At 43.5% G+C, this 20,615-nt stretch overlaps 1 pseudogene; it reads left to right on the top strand.

The window, feature by feature from the left end:
* Nucleotides 1-20,615, top strand: part of LOC144268865 (calcium-activated chloride channel regulator 1-like) — a 47,759-nt pseudogene that overhangs the window by 12,367 nt on the left and 14,777 nt on the right.

Here is a 20,615-nt window from a genome sequence, read left to right as displayed (position 1 = left end):
GTCTCTTCTGAAAAGCCTTGACCATTCTAAGAACGTCCTTTCTTCACCTGCAGAATAACCGCATTAATCGTCTCTACCAATCCGCGGAGATATTCCTACTACAGATTGTTGAAATGGGTTCCTGGGTTGGAATGACCACATTCCAGTCCACAGCACAAATTAAAATTAATCTACAACAAATAGTTAGTGAGAATGTACGCCAGAATCTTATCGCACACCTGCCTACATCAGCTGGTGGAGGAACTAACATCTGCGAAGGAGTACGCAAAGGATTTGAGGTGAAGGAGAACATTAGGGGGACTGTGTCCTGGAATGCAGTGACACTGAAATGGAATTAGGGATCTTGGTGGATATCCAGCTGAACATAAGCTTTGAGTGCAGTGATATAGCCAAGAGAGCTCATGTGATCCATTCCTAGGATGTATAAGGAGGAGAATAGTGAGTAGAAGTAGGGAGGTGATTTCACCTCTGTGTACAGCAGTACTGAGATCATTACTGGGACTGGTTCTGGTGTCCACATTCAGAAAGGATGTAGGGAAACTGGAAGGGGTTCAGAAGAGAGCTACAAGAACAACTAAAGGTTTAGAAAATGTGCTTTATAGTGAGAGACTTAGGAAGCTCAATCTGTTCAGTTCAACAAAAGCAAGATCAGGGCCTAAAAAATTAACAAGGCCCTGCCATGTTTATACTACAAAAAAAATTAAAACTGCATTGAAATAATCTTACAAGAATGCTTTGCAGGAATCTCAAGGCATTTTGCAGAAGATCAAAATCATATAAAGTCTTACAAGAAATTCCACATTTTGTTTATTTTAGCATTGGTTAATTCACGGATGGCACTAAGCTGGGGGGAAAGAGGTAGATACAGTGGAGGGTAGGGATAGGGTCCAGAGTGACCTAGACAAATTGGAGGATTGGGCCAAAAGAAATCTGATCAGGTTCACCAAGGACAAGTGCAGAGTCCTGCACTTAGGAAGGAAGAATCCTTTGAACTGCTACAGGCTGGGGAACGACTGGCTTAGCAGCAGTTCTGCAGAAAAGGACCTGGAGATTATAGTGGACGAGAAGCTGGATATGAGTCAGCAGTGTGCCCTTGTTGCCAAGAAGGCCAACAGCATATTGGCCATGTTAGTAGGAGCATTGCCAGCAGATCGAGGGATGTGATTATTCCCCTCTATTCGGCACTGGTGAGTCCACACCTGGAGTATTGCGTCCAATTTTGGTCCCACCACTACAGAAGGGTTGTGGACAAATTGGAGAGAGTGCAGCGGAGGGCAATGAAAATGATTAGGGGGCTGGGACACATCACTTACGAGGAGAGGCTGAGGGAACTGGGCTTATTTAGTCTGCAGAAGACAAGAGTGAGGGGAGATTTGATAGCAGCCTTCAACTACCTGAATGGGGGTTCCAATTCTCAGTGGCGGCAGATGACAGAACAAGAAGCAATGGTCTCAAGTTGCAGTGGGGGAATTCTAGGTTGGATATTGGGAAAAACTATTTCACTAGGACAGTGGTGAAACACTGTAATGGGTTACCTAGAGAGGTGGTAGAATCTCCATCCTTATAGGTTTTTAAGACCCAGCTTGACAAAGCCCTGACTGGGATGATTTAGTTTGAGTTGGTCCAGCTTTGAGCAGGGGATTGGACTAGATGACTTCATGAGGTCTCTTCCAACCCTAATCTTCTATCATTCTATGGTTTCAGCATGGTTTCATTCTGAAATGTGGTTAAATAAAAATGGAACCATCTTATGCTGTGATTTCTCAAACACTAACGAGAACAGAACTGTGTTCAAGGTAGCTTTCCATAGCCTTAAGGGACATGTTCAGGGCTTCTGGAAAATGCACTGTGGATATGCTGTCATTGGCAGCAGGACCTGGAGTGAGGGCACACATTACAACTTCTTGGAAGAGATGTAAGGAATATGCTACCCTTAGACACCTCTCCCCTGAACAAACCATCCTTCTCTGTACAAGCAGGATAATTCAGACACTTTCAATTCAGCCATTGCCACATAACACAATCTCCACTTGCAGCACAATTCACACTTGTAAGGAAAGGATTTTGCCTTACAACTGATAACCTTTTCCCTTGACGTAGACACTAGATGTGCTAGGGCAGCTAAAATTTACAAAGGGGTGGGCAAACTTTTTGGCCCAAGGGCCACATCGGGGTTGCAAAACTGTATGGAGGGCTGGGTAGGGAAGGCTATGCCCCCCCAAACAGCCTGGCCCCTGCCCCCTATCCGCCCCCTCCCACTTCCTGCCCCCTCAGAGAAGCCCACCCATCCAACCCCCCCTGCTCCCTGTCCCCTGACTGCCCCGACCCCTATCCACACCCCTGCCCCGTGACTGGCCCCCCGGGACTCCCACACCTTTCCAACCCCCCTTGTTCCCCGTCCCCTGATCGCCACCCCCAGAACCACTGCCCCATTCAACTGCCCCCTGACGGGCCCCCCAGGACTCCCACACCTATCCAACCGCCCCCTGTTCCCTGTCCCCTGACTGATTCCTGGAACCTCCCGCCCCGGCCCCCTTACCATGCCCCTCAGAGCAGCATGTCTCGCAGCCGCGTCGCCTGGCCAGAGCCAGACACGCTGCTGTGCTGCCCTGCAACAGCGCACAGCCCCACCACCCAGAGCGCTGTGGGGGAGAGGGGACAGTGAGGGAGGGGCCGGGGCTAGCCTCCCCGGCTGGGAGCTCAGGAGCCAGGCAGGACGGGCCCGCGGGCTGTAGTCTGCCCACCTCTGATTTACAACAAAGTCCTATTGCTAACACCTGATATTCTCTTTTCAATTCAGATGATTAAACAAAAATACACTAATCTCTATGGTTCTGAAATTGTACTGCTGACAGATGGAGAGGATACATGTATGAGCAATTGCCTTACGGAGGTAGAAAAGAGTGGCTCAATCATTCATACCATTGCTTTGGGGCCAAATGCTGCTCCAGAACTAGAACAATTTTCAGATGTGACAGGTGAGTAACTTTCTAAACTAACCCTTTTTTTGGCTTGCATACATGAAGCATGAAATGTAAAAGCAGAGTGAAAAGAAAAGGAGTACTTGTGGCACCTTAGAGACTAACCAATTTATTAGAGCATAAGCTTTCGTGAGCTACAGCTCACTTCATCGGATATGAAGTGAGCTGTAGCTCACGAAAGCTTATGCTCAAATAAATTGGTTAGTCTCTAAGGTGCCACAAGTACTCCTTTTCTTTTTGCGAATACAGACTAACACAGCTGTTACTCTAAAAACAGAGTGGTTTACAACTTGTAATATGAAAAGAAAGTAAACTTAGTAACCTAATTCCAGTCGTATTTACAGAATGCTTATTTTCACCTAAATAAACACAACAATATTGGGAACAATTGTTTATCTTTACCTGTCCTCGCTTTAAAAAAACTGTAACCTGGTAACACCCTGCTAAATAGTGTTAGCGTGCTTTCCCTTCTCCCTCCCACTTCCCTGGTTCTTGTCACGCAGATAGCAAGCAGCAAAAGACCAGAAGTCTGAAGTGCAGACAACATGATGTTTATTGGGGTTAGTTTACAAGCAAGCATATTCTGAAGCCTTTCACACCAGTCAGGCTTACCTCTATATGCCAATAGAGTCTGTTCCCCAGTGTCTCCCTTCCCAGTTCTGATGCCGCAGAGCATTTACCCCGTGTCCCCCTTCCCAGCTCTGACGCCGCAGAGCCTTGCCTGTGTCCCTGTTCCCCATTCCCTGTTCCCATTCCCCTTGCCTTAGCAAGCATGATTCCAATTTCCCTTCCACTTCCTGTTTGACCCCAGTTTATATAGGAATATTCACAGCTATACCTTAACCAATCATTTTACTGAAATTTAACTAACCAATCCTAATATATTGTAATATAATTGTCTAACCAATTATATCCCACTACGCTCTTTAACTTACACCTAGCAAAATTCATTATACAGCAGACAGAAACAATTAGAGAACCGGACAGATTAACAATAAAAAAAGTGGGGGCCATCAAGATAAAACAATACAGAAATGAGGGTTTCACAACCACAACCATTAATAAGTGATTTATTGCCAGACAGGATGCTATCAAACTAAGTTTTCTTTAACCATCTTAAGATCTGTTTCTCTATCCGGTGGTGATGGGAACTATCAGCTCAGGATCGTCTTCCTAACAACCCAATACCACCTTATTTCAGTGTGACTGGCTTGGGATGTGAGGATGCGACTGTTCGCGTCCCAGTTTATGGCTGCCCCTGCTGCCTAGACAAAGGCCTTAGCTTAAGAACCAGGCCTCAGACTATCCTAGTGAGAGAAGGCCCATACACAGGCGGACTTGTGATTTTGATTCTTTAATTTTATACCTCTATAACTAGCTAAGTGATAAAAATACACCTAAGTTCTTAAAGTATAGGCCTTTGCAGGCAGGCCTGAATATCTATATTCTAACACTCCACCCCTTTCTTTTTCTTTTGGGAATCCTCCTGCCCAGGTATCCCTGGAAAAGCATAGGACATATGGCGACACTTCCTGATAGGGCCAGGCATCAAGGTGGAAGGTGTCGATGATCCATCTGTCCCACTGCCCCTTGTGTGGTACAGTGCCCTGCACCTTCCCTTGTAGGGGTATACCACACCTATTCCAATTAGTGTTCCAGACTTCCCACTATAGTGGGCCCGAGAAGGTTGGGTCCAGGTTGTCTAGTACACTACTAGTTGTCTAGTCTACTTTACTTATAAGTTATCATTAGTGGCATAGCAAGGTTTGATAATGATATTACTGCAGGATGTTTTTCTAAACAAAAAGATAAGCTCAGTGTTGAAATGATTAACATTGTATTTCTGTTGTTTACTTGGCAGTGGTGTGTAAACTTAACAGTGAAATAATTACCCCCTCACAAATCATCACAGCTGGAGGGCTCTAGCTGAGGAGTCTGTAACTTATGTCACTACACTAGTGATCAGGAGACTCAGTCAGCTCTGCTTTCAGTGGAAGCTGCACTGTTACTTTTAACTTCAGCCATTTTAAGGAAAGCCAGATGAGTGCTGGGTGATGCTGCAGTACAGGGCACCTACCAATGGGAATTCCATGTGTTAATTTACAGTGTAAGTTTATTCAAAATAGTGACTATGTATAAATTGCACCTTCTTAGTCAGAGATGCTCCTTTTGTGTATTCAGAATCACATCTGCTTGCTTCAGGGACTTAAATAAGATTGTACTGCTTTTTACTCTTGTTAGCACTGTACAGCCAACATGGCTGTGGGAGAACAAGCTTTTCACAGAATCTTCAGTGCTAGTGATTGATGTGTGAGCCAGAAAGAACCCAGATGGTCTTTCAGAGCCCAGTCTCAGCGGGAAGGGCTCACCTGTTTGAAACAAATGCCAGATTTCCAAAGACACTGAGCACCAGAAATTCCCATTGGAGTTATGGGTGCTCAGCACATATGAAAGAGGCCCAAACGTTATACTGGTAAACTAAGCAGATTTGATCTGAGTCATTGAGAAGCAATAATCATGGAATGCTACAATGTTATTTTTACAGAGGCGTCTTTCAAAACGGAATTACGCTTTACAAGTAGTGCATGGCTCAAAGTCCAGACTTACCAAGAACAGACTTTAAGTGAGTCAGCACAGTGTGCTGGATGAAGTGGTAGATGTGACCAAGCTAGGTGGAGTTAAAATGTGAACAGATGCGATCATTTCCCAGGGCAAACTAGCTTTTTGCAGGAACTGTTTTAGGTGGTATTAATTGTATTAATTGATTGATTCCCCACCACCCAGTGGTTCCTCCCTGCATTGCCCCATGAATAGAGGATAATAAAGGAACAAGATTTAATTTATCAAATGAACACTGTGCTTATAGAAACAGCCAACTACCATAACGCACATAACAAAGACCTACTGTTTTACAGTAAATGACTATTCTGATTATTTTAACCATCACATTTCAGGAGGTTTAAAGTTTTATGCCACAGATACCGTTGATTCCAATGGCCTAATTGATGCATTCAGTGGAATTTCATCAGGAAGTGGAAATATTTCTGAACAGTCTATTCAGGTCTGAGATTCAAACCTTTGGTTTTTTTCACATTATTAATTAGTCACTGATCAATTAGAGTAATTTTAGTAGTCAGTAATCTTAACTATTGCACTGCCAGTGACTGATCTTAAAATTGAAGTATAAATTGATATTTGGAAATGGCTGTGGGAATTTTTGTGGTCTGTTATATTAGCAATGAAATGAAACAGCCAGTGAAAGAAAGGAAATTAAAATTTCTCACGATTAGCTAATGCAAAAGGACTTATAGATAGAGGTAGGCAGAAATACCACAGAACATTCAGCCACTCCTGTATGGAATGCTGTAAACAAATCATTTTTGTCTTCCAGAGCATCTTACATAATACTATTATCAATAAAGAGGAAAATACCCCAATTACTTCTCTTCTAAACAATAGATAGCATTTTGATTCCCAGCTTTCCTGGCACTTTTCATGATCTATCTCAACTCAGCAACAATTTCTTCAAAATAATTGCGGCTAGTAGTACTGAGTTTTCTCCTCCTCCTATTTCTACCAGAGCTCTTGGGTTGTGCTATTTATAACTTAACAACTCAGCCTTCACTTTGTTAATGCTCAGCTATGGACCCAGTTTTGCACTTTATCTGAATCATTCGCATCAGCTAACATAGAATTGGTCATGGACAACTTAGCTTGTCTGCAACTGTATACTGGTCTTGTTAAGAACATAAGAACGGCCATACTGGATCAGACCAATGGTCCATCTAGCCCACTATCCTGTCTTCCAACAGCGGCTGGCCCCAGATGCTTCAGAGGGAATGAATGGAACAGGGCAGTTTTTGAACTGATCCATCCCCTGTTGTCCAGGCCCAGCTTCTGGCAGTCAGAGGATCAGTGATACCCTCAGCATGGAGTTGCAACCCTACCCATCTTGGCAAGTAGCCATTGATGGACCTATCCTCCATGAATTTATCTAATTCTTTTTGCAAAAAGAAAAGGAGTACTTGTGGCACCTTAGAGCCTAACCAATTTATTCATCTGATGAAGTGAGCTGTAGCTCATGAAAGCTTATGCTCAAATAAATTGGTCAGTCTCTAAGGTGCCACAAGTACTCCTTTTCTTTTTGCGAATACAGACTAACACGGCTGTTACTCTGAACCCTAATTCTTTTTGGCACCTACTTATAATTTTGGCCTTCACCACATTCCCTGGCAACAGGTTCCACAGGCTGACTGTATGTTTTGTGAAGAAGTACTTCCTTAGGTTTGTTTTAAACCTGCTGAATATTAATTTCATTTGGTGGCACCTGGTTCTTGTGTTATCTGAAGGGGTAACTAACACTTCCTTATGCACTTACTACACACTGTGATGGGTCCTCTTACCACAAGGTACACCTCCTCCTGGCCATTCTGGGGATTAGCTCCTTCCAGGTGCTGTGCCCTCCTCTGGCCATCTCTCCACCCATCATCCTCTCTCACCCTGAGGCCCCTCTCGCTCCAGGAGCTGCAGATTCCTCTTTGTGAGTTGGCCCTCCAGCCAGGTCACTATGCTCCTTTTCCAGGGTATCAAAGTCTTTCAGGGCAAACTGTCCCAGGCACTCTGCTATCCACTGCTGGGTCTGTGTCACTTCCCCAGTGGCTGGTAGGGATTCCTCAGTCCCATCCACTACTCCTGGTTCCAACTCAGGGACCCTCTGGTCAGCAGCCGAGGTCTGCTCTATCCTATACCTTGTTGCTTTTCCCCTGAGCCTTTCTTACCTTTCTGGCTCCACCTCCTGTTCTCTGGGTTTGCCAGCTCAAGCTCCCTCCTCCCAGGGAGTAACTGCAGATTACACTCTATAGTCCCAAACACACCTCCCTTCACCCAGGGAGTGACTGCAGACTACTTCTCTGCAGCCCCTTCCCCCCCATTGCTCTCAGCTACTGGGCTTTGTACAGGCCCCTCCTGATCCTGTGCAGCTGAGCTTCCCTCTTATCTCTTGACTGTTTACTTTGCTTAAGAGCCTTTGGTGAGGAACCTTGTCAAACATAGGCACAGGAATTAAGGGTGTGGGGGGTGCTACAGCACCCACATGTTTTACATGGGGCTCAGCTCCCAGACCTGCACCCAGGGTCCCAGCTGCCGGCTCCACACCTGGAGCTCCACACCTGCCCCCAGCTGTGGCCCCAGTCTTGGCCCCCTTACCCTGTGCAAGTCCCTCCCTCCCAGAGCCACGGCCCTGCTCCCGGCCCCAGCTCTAGGATTGAGGGGGGCGGGGTGCCAGGTGGGGTAAGGGATGAGGTAAAAAGTTTGGGGGGCACTGCTTTACAGTTTTCTGGCTTTCAGCACCCCTACTATAAAAAGTGTTTCAGAACCATTATTGTCAAAGGCTTTCTAAAAGTCCATGTACACTATTGTAACAGGGGGCTTGGAGGGCCAAGCAGCCTAGTGATTGGAGTGCTTGACTTCTGGTCCCTGCTTGGTTGAGGTGCCTCAGTCTTTAAAACAGGGAGGGAGGGGTAGGGAGACCCAAGCTCTTCCACTCCATGGGATCCCAGTTCAGGGCCCTGTGTATGTCAACCCCTGAGAAGGGGATTTCCCAGCAAGGAGTCTACATCCACTGCCCTGGGCTACTTCCTACCTCTTCTCCTTCAGTTTGGGATGTGACCCCTATAGTCCAAGTTCCTGTGGTGTCTTGTCTCTGTTAGTGCCCTTTCATGGTCCCTGGGCAGCATCCTGTTGCAGCCTGGTCCCTCCAGGCAGGGCAACCATAAGTTTGGTGGGATCAGGCTCCCACAAGGTACCTGTTATTTTGTAGGCCGGGTGTTCCTAAGCCTCTTCCACAGTCTCCTTTGGCCAGGGAGACCGTGCTTGTTTTGTAGTGGCTGCCCTGGCTTGCAGACTGGTGATCCTTCCCCTCAGGTAGGGAGACAGCTAGATCCTGCCTCTTCACCAGTCAGCCAGAACAGAGCCAGGCTCCCTCCTTTTATCTTTCCTCCAGGCCTGGTAGTGTCTGTCAGTATAATTGGGTGAGGCTAGCTGGGCCCAAAATGATCTCTTTAACCCCTTCCATGATAGCAGGCAGTTTCTCTGCTTCATCACAACTATATCCACTGGATCACTCTTATCCACATGCTTACTGACACCCTCAAAGAATTCTAATAGATGTGTGAGGCATGGATTTCTCTTTCCAAAAACCATTTTGACTCTTCCTCAACATATCATGTTCATCCGTATGTCTGATAATTCTGTTCTTTATTATTGTTTCAATCAGTTTCCCTGGTACTGAAGTTAGGCTTACTGGCCAGGATCACCTCTGGAGCCTTTTTAAAAAGATTGGCTTTACATTAGCCAACCTCCAGTCATCTGATACAGAGACTGATTTAAGCAATAAGTTACATACCACAGTTAGGCCTGGTCTATACTTGGGGTGGGAGTGGGGAGGGATTGAGCTAAGTTACACAACTTCAGCTACGTGCATAATGTAGCTGAAGTCGGCGTACTTACCACGGTGTCTTCACTGTGGTAGGTCAACTGCTGATGCTCCCCCGTTGACTCTGCCTATGCTTCTTGCTCCAGTGGAGTACTGGAGTCGACGGGAGAGTGCTCGGCAGTCGATTTATCGCGTCTTCACTAGATGCGATAAATCGACCCCCGCTGGATCGATCTCTCCAGAGGTAAGTGTAGACATGCCCCTAGTAGTCCTGCAATTTTATGTATGAGTTACTTCAGAATTCTTGGGTGAATACCATCTAGTCCTGGTGAGTTATTACTGTTCAATTTATCTATTTGTTCCAAAACTCCACTGGCATCTCAATATGGGACAGTTCCTCAGATTTGTCACTTAAAAAGCGTTGGTCAGGTGTGGGAATCTCCCTCACATCCACTGCAGTGAGTGAAGACCAATGCTAAGAAGTCATTTAGCATCACCACAACAGCCTTGTCATCCTTGAGTGCTCCTTTAGCACCTTGATCATCCAGTGGACCTTTTGTCTCTTTTGCCTCTTTTGCTAATTGTTCTTTAAATTCTTTTGTGGCCTAATTAAACTTTTATACTTGAGTTGCCAGAGTTTGTTCCTTTCTATTTTCCTTAGTGGGATTTGACTTCCAGTTTTTAAAACTTGTCTTTTTGACTCTAACCACATCTATTTACTCTGCTTTACTGTTTAATGATGGTGGCATTGTTTTGGTCCTCTTCCTGTTTTGTTTTCTTATTGGGGGGTATACAGATAGTTTGAGCCTCTGTTATGTGTTTTTTAAAAGTTTCCATGCGGTTTGAAGGCATTTCACTCTTGTGACTGTTCCTTTTAATTTACGTTTAACTAGCCTCCTCATTTTTTGTAGTTCCCCTTTTTGAAGTTAAATGATGCTGTGATGGGTTTCTTTGGTACTTTCCCCCTACTAGGATATTAAATTTAATTACATTATTAGTGCTATTACCATGCGGTTCACCTGTATTCACCTCTTGGACCAGATCCTGTGTGCCAGTTAGGACTAAATTAAGAAATGAATCTCCCCTTCTGGGTTCCTGGACTAGGTGCTCCAAAAATTAGTGTCTAGAAATTATATCTGTATCCCATCCTGAGGTGACATGTTTCCAGTCCATATGGAGATAGTTGAAATCCCCATTATTATTAGATTTTCTGTTTTGTAGCTCCACTATCACATCTATTCAAGAGAAAGAAAGCAAAATGTTTCTTTATTTTCTGGGATTTTACCACACTTCCTAAGCATTTATACAAATCTCATCCCTATAGTATCATCTTAGCACCTGACTCTCAAATGTCTGTCCAAGTGACCTTTGCAATTGCGTTCCAGTATCTAGTTTCCCATTTTTTATCCTAAACAGAAAAATATTTTATTAAAAGGTACTTTTCTAATTGTAGTTTTTGTAATTCATAAAACAGGAGAGAGCAAATCTACTTGCAGCCTGGTACTCCGGGGGCCACTATAAAACTCCTATTGGTAGCTCATCTGTTAATTCTACTGGCCCACATAATCACTGTGCAACATCAGTGTTGGTAAAGGAAATCTTGTTTCTCTCCTTGCTGTGTTTTATTATTTCTGTCTGTCTCTCTCATTGCTTTTCTGTTGTCTCTACCTGTGGTTGTATCGCTCTTTCATTGTGCGGTCTTTCTGGAAGCAGGCGGACAAGCTGCAGAGGAAATGTAGCACTGATCTCCTGCACAGAAGTGATTTCATAGCGAGGTGGATAGACCACACATAGAAGTGGAAGGAGACGCTTGGTTACTATATTTTCACATTCTTAAGCAATTGTACTCTGCAAATGGGCATCAAAAAAATGTGCTCAGGGCTTCATCATTCCACTCCCTTCAATGGCTAATCCACGTGGCCCTCACTCTCCTGCTAGTTCCCCATGTGTGGAGGCACAGTGGCAGGAGGCTTCTGTCTCCTTTGCACAACCCTCAGCTCTGCACAGAACAGCAGAGACCTGCTCAGGGGGGTGCCAACAGGCCTGTGACAGCATTAATGCTCCTCTATCCCCTCTTCCAGCAGTGGGCCAGTTGTCCACCAGCCAGTCGAGGTGCCCTCTGAATAGACAAAATATTGATTTGTTCTTTCCTTTAAGAGGAAAATGAATCACTCTGAAATTACTGGTATTTTAAGTGTTTATCTGCTAACGAGCCATAAAACATATTTTGTTTGTCTAACAGCTTGAAAGTACAGCTCGGAGTGTCGCAGTTAAGCAGTGGATGAATGGTACAGTGACTGTAGATAGCACTGTGGGAAATGACACCTTCTTTGTAGTTACATGGGATGGAATCACATCTCCACCAGACATTTTACTGAGGGACCCCAAAGGAAAAGAATATAGAACGTCAGACTTCACAGTTAGTGTTCTAAACCTCCGAACAGCTCGACTGAATATATCAGGCACTGCAGAGGTAAAGACTAAACTCTTTTATTATCCAAACATGTTAACATTTTCATAGATTAAAATGCACCTTCTCTTTTTAGAAGTTAAACACAACTCCATAATGGACCCATTATCCTTGGGGCAACTTCATTGACTTGCAATGGAAGTTGGGTAACGAAACTGTCATTTGTGCTCCTCCAAATTTATTATTATGCACTGTACGCATCCCAAGTATACAAGATTCCCAAACAAAACACTGAATTCAGGAGAAGTTAAGATTATTCCTGGGGGGATTCTGTGTATCTGCGGATGCACAGAATTCCTCTGTCTTGCATAATTTTGTATTTTCTGAAATTTTCTGCATAAAAAACGTTTTGCCTAAGATGAGCTGCAGTTCTGCCTCTTTCCCACCAGCGGCCTCTGGTGGGCATAAGGAAGAACGGCAGCACTTCTTAGGCAAAATGTATTTTATGCAGGAAAATACAAAATTCTATGCCCAATGCTGCAGAATTCCCGCAGGAGTAGAAGTTCATCCCAGCACCCTGCCCATGGAGCCAGGTTAGGACAGAGTGGGGCATATAGGGCTGCTGGGGGTCACAGACAGGGGATCAGAATGGCTAGTGGGAGGGGGGACAGACTGGGGCATGGGCTCACAAGCTAGTGGGTGACAGCATTGAGCCTGAGGATGGGGAAGGGGGCTGCAGAGACCCATTGGGGCGGGGGGGGCGGGAACAGGGGCAGATGAGCCTGACTGAATGGGAAAAGCTTGGGGTCAGCCAGGGTCTGCATGGGGGAGGCTTCCCAATTACCTAGCAATTCCTCCCCCCGCCCCCACCCAGAAAAAACTTCTCCGACCCAACTCCTTCCACGTTCACTCCTAGGCTAGCTCCTCCGTTGCCCCTGCCATAAGCCTTTGCACTGCTTCTGACAGGTGCAGGAAATACAGTTCTGTATTGTAATTTAAATGAATTACACAAAGTTCTGTATTAATATGACTAGTAAGGAATCCATCTGTAAAAAAAAAAATTACCAGAATCTTTCTTTTTTGGTCTGTATTGTTACAGGCATACTTGCTGACAGATATTTTAAAATAAATTACCAAAATAATTGAAACTGGCATGATTCTATTGTGTTATTTTGAAAAAATATTCAGAATTTTGCAGAATTTTCAAATATTGGGTGCAGAATTTTTATTTTTTTGGCACAGAATTCCCTCAGGAGTAGAGTGTGGATATCAACAACATAAGGATTCAAATCCTTCCAAGAATGTGATCATTCTCAAACATCCACCACTAAAACTGAGAAAATTCAGATATAGGTTAAATTTAAAAGAAACCAAACATTTGAGACCACGAAGAATCATGAGTAAGGTACCCAGATCACCTTAAGTGTGGTCCTGTAGTAATACCCTAACTGCCCTTTGTGCCTCCCCCCTGAACTAAGATAATAATTAGCTAAGGGAAACACAAAGCTGCCCTTAGACTAATGAAGTCTTATATTTTTATACTTCATATATTTGATTTGCAGGTGGGAGATTGGTATTACTGGATTCAAAATAACCACACAGATTCTCAAGTCATATCAATGATAGTAACGTCTCGAGCAGCATCTTTGGCTGTGCCTCCAGTGACTGTGAAAGCCCACATGAATAAGGATACAAACAACTTCCCTAATCCAATGGTGATTTATGCAGAAGTTAGTCAAGGATTTTTGCCTGTTCTTGGTGCAACCGTGATGGCCACTGTTGAACCACAGACTGGATCTGCAATGGATCTCAAACTCCTTGATGATGGTTCAGGTAATCTTATTACAGGTTTCTGTTCCAGGGGTTTGGAGTTTGGAGTGCTGGTTGGAATACTTGACTTCCTGCCCCCTGCTTCTGTGGTTGAGGTGCCTCAGTCTTTAAGGCACGGCCCTCTGTAAGTCAATCCCTGAGTAGGGGACATCCCAGCACAAAGTCTATGTCCACAGCCCTGGGCTACTTCCTTCTCCTTCCCCTTCAGTTTGGGGCATGGCCCCTTTAGTCCAAGTTCCTGTGGTGGCTTGTCTCTAGTAGCACCCTCCTGTGGACCCTGGGCAGCATCCTGCTGCAGTCCCTGATCTGCAGTCCCAGATCATTCTAGGCAGGGCAGACATAAGTTTAGTGGGGTCAGGACCCCCACAAGGTGTCTGAGCTTTGTTCCCCTGGGTTCCTCTTAGGCCCCGTGCTCCTAGGCCTCTTTCTCCAGCTCCCTTGGCCAGGAAGACAGCACTTGGCTCCTGGTGGCTGCCTCAGCTGGCAGCCTAGTGACCCTTCCCTCAGGTAAGGAGGCAGCGAGTTCCTGTTTCTTCACTAGTCAGCTCCGAACAGAGCCAGGCTCCCTCCTTTTCTCTCCCTGTCAGACCTGACATTGGCTGCAGGTATAACAGGGCAGGGCGAGCTGGGCCGAAAGGCTCTCTTTAACCCCTTCCATGCTGCTGGGTGGTTTCTCATCTTCACCACAGTTTCCTTACATTTTGTCTAGAAAAATTTCTACAATCCCCATTTTGTGGTATGTGTTTTAGAATCTGCCTCTGGATGCTACTTCCAAGCTTACCACTAAGGGTTCAGACACGGCTATGCCATGAGCACAGACTAAGGGGCAGCAAGTGAGAGGAGACTGTGACTCTGGTCAGGATGGGAGTAAACTGCACTGGGTCTAAAGTGGTGCAGCATGTGTGCCCTGACATGCTGGCACAGCTACACTGTTGGGTGTGTTGGGAAGGAGGAGAGAGAAACTGCGCCAAGAAGGAGGGTGTGTAGTGGCTGTGCAGAGCTTTCTTCCTTTCCCTTCCGTTACCCCTGATGCAAATAGCCAGCACAGGGACAGAAGGGGGTCTTGTGGGCCTGATTCAGCCATACTCACTGTTTGAACTTAGGTATATTTTACTTACTTGTGTGCCCTCCAGAGGGGATGCAGGAGGCAGAACAGGAGAGTGAGAGTCTGTTTCTATAGCTTGTCACATGCTATATAGGCAGTAGAGCTATGTTAAAAACTTCTCCTTCAAAAGGATGAGTTACATAGATTATTATTCTCCTTTTCAAATGCTACTGTGCCTACAGAGGAGATGTGATCAATCTCCAACTTCTCCATTCTCTGAACCACGTAGTACAGGCTGCAGGCTCTCTCCTCCCCACAACCCTACATTCCACCATTGCTGCAATCTCAAAGAGTTTTAGTCTGCACATCACCAAGAAGGGCTCCACAAACCAGAGAACTACAGAGAATTACTAAGTCGTTTGGAACTAGTACACTAGTGGCTATTATTGAAAATAACAGTAAATACACAGCTACATGTTTTAATGCTACATTGTTATCTCCAGTTAAATATTTAATGAGCTTATGTCATCACAATGGGACCGATCCTGTTTTCACCTAGGTCCATATCAAAACTCTTCAATAGAAGCAAGAGTAGGCTCGACAGCAACAAATGTCCTTGCTTAACAAAAGGTACTTTGTTTGGATATATTTGTATGTCAAGGTGCTGATATTACCAAGAATGATGGAATTTATTCAAAGTACTTTACATCTTTCAAGGGAAATGGTAGATACAACTTAAAAGTGCGTGTCCAAGGGAAAGATAAGACTGTCAGACTTGGCCGCAGGCAGAGTCGAGCCTTGTATATACCAGGCTATATAGAAAACGGTAAGGAACATTCATGAAGTAGAAAACACTCTGTGTGTGTGTGTGTGTGTGTGTAAAATAAAGGTGAATGGGAGATAATTTAGCTACACAAAAATGCTTTTTTAACTATAACGTTTATTATATGCATCTTTCAGTTTCAAAGTTATGAAAGTTTAAAGTTATCAGTTTAATGCATCCACATTTTTTCTGTTCTTCTGTTGGGTTTTCTGGACACATTGTTCAGGACTCTTTCCATTAGGCATGTGTGTGCTAAAGTTTCTCAGTTCTAGAAACCAAAGGTATGAATGCTGCTATTAAGATTGTACTGCTTAAGCCTTATCAATCAATGAAGCCTCAGTTAATGATAATTTAACAGTGAGTCTGTTACAAGTGTGGTGTGACTTAGTATATTTTTTCCTCTTTCCCTTATTTTTGCATTTCTGTTTTGACCTAAAATCCCCAGGGAAATTAAGTGAAAAAAATACAATTAGTTCATCATTAAATATATAGCTTTATTCTGAAGTGTCTTTGTAAAATTAGTATTGTCGAATTCTACACTTTTGTCTCAATCACTCCAGAACAAATTTGTGCTAGTTAGAGGTTGGCAACACGGCTGTTCTAACTCCCAGCCCTGCAGACTCAGCCTAGTTGTGAGTCTGTCAATATCAAGTTGTGTTCTTTCTGGTTTGTGCATTGTCTCCATAATCTGAAGGCCAAATGCCATGCTCACTTACATCTATACAACACTATGGCCATCAGTGGGATTGTGCAGGTGTAACTGGGGACATACTTTGAAGAGAATAGTTGAACAGTTGGCCATGCAAATGGAACTTGGTTTGGGGGGAAATAGAAACTGATTTTTTGTCATTTAATCTGATTCTGGGTACACAGAGTGGCAGCTCTACTGTGTAAGGACCACTCTCTAAGGCTGAGCTGTAAGGCACCCAAAAACCTCAGGAAGTTCCAACAGTTAAGATTTGTACCTCACTGTTCACTTGGCTACCTTGCACAAAGTAGGATTTCCTATTCCAGTTTTCCTTTTTAAATATAAACCTTCATGTTATTTTGCCAGTACCAAAAAGACCCAGACAAATTGTGCAACATGACCGTAAAAAGGTGGTAATAGAAAACTTCGGTTTTGGAATTTCTTGACTTTTGAGTGCCTGACTTCTCAACCTTAATGGTGGATTAATATTAGTTTTTGCATTTCATATCCTCTTTCTCTCTCTCTCTCTTTCTTGCATACGCACACACAGACAGAATTTTCTGTATTTCTAGAAACTTAGAATATACAGAATTTAAAAAGTCTGCATAAAAATGTGTCCAACTTAGCCCCAGAAAAGTAAGGAAATGCCTACAAGGTTGTAATTCTGCAGCAATGCCTCGGAAGAGATGGGTGGAAGCTACCTTATCACAGCCACTTCCCACTGACACCTGCTCAATACCTTAAACACCCTACCTGATAATAGGCACTGTTGCTACTTTCAACTGCCCTTGAAATCTGTTTTGCTTTTGGGGTCTGCCTTAGTTTTGTGCAAGGATGCAGGTTCCTGAAGTTCACTTTGTTTTCTGTCTGAGCTGCACTAATATTTGCACTATGTTTGCATAAGACAAAGAAAAAAGTAGATTAAAAACGAGATTAAGAATAAGAGAAGGAATGCTAGATAAAAAGAAAGTGTGTTATGATTTAGAGTTTTGTAATGTTCAAATAACATTAGCAATTTTTTTCTTTTGGGGCAGGTGAAATCAAAATGAATGCCCCGAGGCCTGAAGTTAGTGATGATGAAATTCAAGCGAAGCTAGGAAGTTTCAACAGAGTTGCATCAGGAGGTTCTTTTGTAGTGGAGAAAGTTCCTTCAAGAGGAACTACAGATGTGTTCCCACCCTGTAAAATTATTGACCTGGAGGCTCAGTATGAAGAAAATAAAATTCACTTGTCTTGGACAGCTCCCGGGAATGACTTTGATGTGGGACAAGGTAAATTGGAAGTTTTGTTTTAGTCATCTGGAAGTGATCCATTTTTATCAGTTATCTGAAATTACATACTATGCCAAGCAGAGGACAAAAGTTACGTCTTTGCCATCTGCAAAATTTCACCATCACTATGGCCTGGCCTCCACTAGATTTTCTCTCTAGATTTCCTAGTGTAGATCAGGCCTCAGGGTAACCAATAAATTACCTGGTCAATATGCTTTTCATGTTAGTCCCCCTTAATCCTTCAAAAACTATTTGAGAAACATGTAATATTCCCTAACCCTGAGACATTTACAGCAGAAATGCAAAACTTTTATACCAACCAGCCAATGCTAGCTTAAAAAGGCAAACAAATTAAATAAAAAACACACTCACCAGTGACTCTTCCAAGGCTTCGCCCCTGTCTACACTGCACTATACATAAATCAGGGGACCCAGTTACACCATGGACAGTCCAAGGCTTTAGTCCATTTATGGCACAGAGCTAGGTCTCCTCTATAATACACATTTTAAGTATGTTGTAACCAGGTCCCGTGATTCTGTTATGTTACAGTGTGCACATCAGCACAAGCCACAGAGAGGTTAAGATAGACAACCTGCAGTCACACAGAGAGCAGCTTCAGATTAACATTTTTACATATGCCGACAGCTTTTGGCAACCAGCTCATCAGGGAACAAACCAAAAACTCCATTAAACCCCCAAAGCACTGGCCTAGGTTCTGATATGTGGCTACTTTGCACTACTCATCTGGCTCAAAACAGCCTTATAGCTAGAGTAGCCAGCAATGGAAGAATAACCTCAGTTAGAAGGATTACTCCTGGGAGAATTCTGTGCATCTGCGAATGCATGGAATTCCTCTGTCTCACATACTTTTGAATTTTCCCACATAAAAAACATTTTGCCTAAGAAGAACAGGAGTACTTGTGGCACCTTAGAGACTAACAAATTTATTAGAGCATAAGCTTAGTCTCTTAGTCTCTAAGGTGCCAAAAGTACTCCTGTTCTTTTTGCGGATACAGACTAACACGGCTGCTACTCTGAAACCTGTCATTTTGCCTAAGAAGTGCTGCAGTTCCATGTCATGCCCACTAGAGGCCACTGTGGCACCAAAACGGCCTGCTGCATTTATGCTGGCTGTTCTGGCACCACAGCTGCCTCTAGTGGACACAAGGAAGAAATGCAGCACTTCTTAGCCAAAATGTATTTTATGCAGGAAAACACAAAATTCTATGCCCAGTGCTGCAGAATTCCCCCAGGTGTAGAAGTTCATCACAGCACCCTGCCCATGGAGCCAGGTTAGGACAGAGTGGGGCATACAGGGCTGCTGGGGCGTGGGGGGTCAGAGACGGGTTCAGAATGGCTAGTGGGGGGGACAGACCTGGGCATGGGCTCAGGAGCTAGTGGGGTGACAGTGTTGGGACTGCAGAGGGGGAAAGGGGGCTGCAGAGACCCATGGGGATGGGGCGAGGGGGTGCGGAAACGGGGTAGATGAGCCTGACTGAATGGGAGAGGCTAGGGTTCAGCCAGGGACTGTATGGAGGAGGCTTTCCAACTTTCTAGCAATCCTACTCCCCCCGACCCCACCCCAAAAAAAAAAACTTCTCCCACTCAACTCCCTCCATGTTCACTCCTAGGCGTCTTCCTTTTCCCTCAGCTCCTCTGTGCCCCTGACTGCCCCAAGCCTTTACACTGCTTCTGCCAGGTGCAGGAAATACAGTTCTGTATTGTAATTTAAATGAATTACACAAAGTTCTGTATTAATATGTTGAGTAAGGAATCTATTGTCAAAAAAAAAATTACCAGAATCTTTCTTTTTTGGTCTGTATTGTTACAGACATACTTGCTGACAGACATTTTAAAATAAATTACCAAAATAACTGAAACTGGCATGATTATATTGTGTTATTTTGACAAATAAAATATGCAGAATTTTGCAGACTTTTCAAATATTGAGTGCAGAATTTTTAATTTTTTAGTGCAGAATTCCCCCAAGGAGTGGTTAATAAAAATACAAAATTGTTCTACAAATCCTGTGCTATCCTTGCATTTACAGATAGGGTAATACACATACTAACACATTCTTACCTGAATATGTTTCTTTTTCCAGCTGAAAGATACATAATAAAAATGAGTGAAAGTCTTCTGGACCTAAGAAACATCTTTGAGAATGCTACTTCTGTGAATACCTCTAGTCTGGTACCTAACCCTGCAGGCACCAAAGAATCATTTCAGTTTAAACCAGAAAATTTCACAATAGAAAATGGCACCATAATATATTTTGCAATATGTGCCATTGATAATGCTTCCCTGACTTCAGAGGTGTCTAATATAGCACAAGCAGCTCTGTTTCTTCCTCCAAAGGAATCCTCGTCTTCTAGTGTTCCTGGTGATAAAGGTATTAATGTTTTAACCATAGTGTTAATAGTAGCTGGGTGTGTAGCAGCTGTATTAATAGCTGTAAGTACAGCTGTTTGCATTTTGCACCAGAAAAATAGAAGGTGAGACCCTGAGATCAGAATGTAATAGAACTAATTGTAAGATGAAAGCTCAGTAGGAATCTATCCTAATTTGTTCTGTTTGTGATTTTTAAAATACATAAGGGAAGACTTAAATAATTTGTTAATACATTTGAAAATTAAGTGAATTGACTTTAAAATAGATGTGCATTTATGTGTATTTCTGTTCTGCTTTCAATGAGTTTATGCTATGTTACAGTACATGTATATAGACAAAATACTGATTTTAAAAGCATGTACTCAGTAGAGTAAGACACGAGTATAAATGACAATCTAGATTATAATTTAATTCTAATCTTGCAAGATTTTTGCAATTTTAGGTATTCTGTGCTTTATTTTTAAAAAGTAGCAAAAACTGTGTCTTTCTATTTTTTTTCCAGTTGCTTAGCTATCAGGAACATGAGATTTTATAAAAAATGTGATAGATACATACCTTTCACATCCTTTCAGTTACATACAGTGAGTAGGAAATAAAAATACATACCTCTGTTGGCCCTGAGCCTGCAAATGCTTAAGTACATGCACAACTCTACTCATGGGAGGAGAGTTATGCAGGTATTTAAATATTACCAGGATCAGGGCCATACAGTATCCACAAATGAGCATATGGAAAACACTTT

Source organism: Eretmochelys imbricata, chromosome 8 (assembly GCF_965152235.1).
Source record: "Eretmochelys imbricata isolate rEreImb1 chromosome 8, rEreImb1.hap1, whole genome shotgun sequence".
Lineage (NCBI taxonomy): Eukaryota > Metazoa > Chordata > Testudines > Cheloniidae > Eretmochelys > Eretmochelys imbricata.
Note: the sequence above shows the minus strand (reverse complement) of the source record. Positions and strands in the feature narration are given on the sequence as shown.